Consider the following 2,274-nt stretch of genomic DNA (forward strand, 5'->3'; position numbering starts at 1 on the left):
AGAAGTGAAAAGTGAAAAGCAACAAGATCAAAAACAAAGGAAGAAAAGAGAACCTCAGTTCAAAATAAACTGGGGCAAATTTTGTGAAAGTTCAAAAGAATGGCAAAAGGCCGAAAAGTCAAAAGGAAAAAGGAAATGAAAGTGAAAAGCCTCAATTGAGCAAAAACTGAGGCAAATTCTGATTTTACCCTAAAATAGGGTTGACGCAACAATGCGATCTCAGATTTTTCAAACCAGTTTTGAAATCCGTTTTCAAGCCTTAACTTTTCTAAAGCACCCCACCTGACCCCATTACAAAACCGAAAGTCCTGACTTCTGTTCTTTGCAATAGCCCTGTCAAGCAAATTTCTGATGCCGGAAGTTTTTGCTGTATTCTGAATTGATTAGGTGTGAGGTTGACACTGCTCTTCATGTGAAACCCCGCGAAGGGGGAAAAAGAAAAGGAAAAATGAGCAAAATGAATGCAAAGAAAGATGCAAAAGGATTTGATGTTGAAAGACCCTGTTGGGTGATGATAAAAAGTCAAACCAAGTCCAAGAACCTGGAGTCCAGATGAGGGCGATGTTGAAAAATGCGATCTTCAGTGCAATGTCCTTTGAAAATTGCTTCTTTAGCTATCGTTTTCAAGCCAAATTACAAGCTAATAAAGTCCATCGTTGATTTATTCATTCATGACAATCCAAAGTGAGGAATATGCTCATAAAAATCCATCATAAGGGTATAACCAGATTTCATATCATTTCTACCCAAAATTTTGCAAGCCCATGAAGCTTATACGTTGACTAAGTTTTCTTAAGAAATAAGGGTGACAAACTCTTTGCTTTCACTAAGATGTGATGTTGAATGGATTACATTTTTGAGCACAAGAGCCAGATAAATCTTAGCCTCTCATTTCCCTTAACCACCGCAAAATCAAAAATAAAGTCACTTGATTGGTCCTGAAAGACGAGCCAACTGGAAAGGGTCACCCACTACCCAAAGCACCGATGCTAAAAGTGAGGAAGAAATCTTCTTGAATTTGGTGTTATCTTGGAAATATTCATCATGAATTTTGCTATATGAGTTTAAGCAAGACATTTCAATTTTCTTCACATGCTATGCTTACTTTGTTCAAACAAATGGAGCGTCATCCAAGCAAAATTTTTGAAGTCAAGTGGGCCCATACTGGGGCAAATTTTTGTTTATGAGATTTCACAAAATAAGCCCACACAGGGGCAAATATTTGTGTAATCCAATTGAGGATTTCGTCCAAGAATCAAATAATGTATTTTTTCAAGTCAATCACGCTGCCCTTTTCATGAAAATTTGAATGCATGAAAGCCCCCTGTGCAGGTATTCATAGTTGAAATCGACGAAAGAGCATCTGGCGATGTGGAAGGCCGACGCCGAAGAAAGAGAAGAAAGAAGGGAAAGAGAAGGCCCTACACTGGGGCAAATTATTTTTTGAAAAATTCTCTCGAAAAAATCCAAAAAAATCGTTTGATCCCGCTGTCCGATTGTCAAGACATTTCATTTTCACCGCCACTGGAGCGTGGGTTTGTCCCACTAGTGTGCCTTTCATTTGCATTCGCCGCTAGTCGTTGGGTTTGTCCCACTAGCGTGCCTTTCAATTTTCATTTGCATCACTAACAAACATGGGTCAGTCCCATTAACCCTTCATTTCACTTCTTTCATTTGCATCACCAATAAACATGGGTCAATCCCACCAACACTCCATCTCACTTCAATTCATCTGATTTACATTCCTTTTCGGGTCAGTCCCATGATCAAAAGCATTTTCGGGTCAGTCCCATGATCAAAGGCATATTCGGTCAGTCCCACGATCAAAAGCATTTTCGGGTCAGTCCCATGATCAAAAGCATTTTCGGGTCAGTCCCACGATCCAAAGCTTATTCCGGGTCAGTCCCCACGATCGAAGCATTTTTCCGGTCCAGTCCCACGATCAAAAGCAATTTTCGGGTCATCCCCACGATCAAAAGCTTATTCGGGTCAGTCCCCACGATGCAAAAAGCAATTTTCGGGTCAGTCCCGGCATTGATTAAAAGGCATGTTCGGGTCAGTCCCACGATCCAAAGCATTTTCGGGTCAGTCCCACGATCAAAAGTTTATTCGGGTCAGTCCCACGATCAAAAGCATTTTCGGGTCAGTCCCATGATCAAAAGCATGTTCGGGTCAGTCCCACGATCCAAAGCATTTTCGGGTCAGTCCCACGGTCGAAAGCATTTTCGGGTCAGTCCCACGATCAAAAGTTTATTCGGGTCAGTCCCACGATCA

The sequence above is a fragment of the Coffea eugenioides genome, chromosome 2, assembly GCF_003713205.1.
Source record: "Coffea eugenioides isolate CCC68of chromosome 2, Ceug_1.0, whole genome shotgun sequence".
NCBI classification, from domain to species: Eukaryota; Viridiplantae; Streptophyta; class Magnoliopsida; order Gentianales; family Rubiaceae; genus Coffea; species Coffea eugenioides.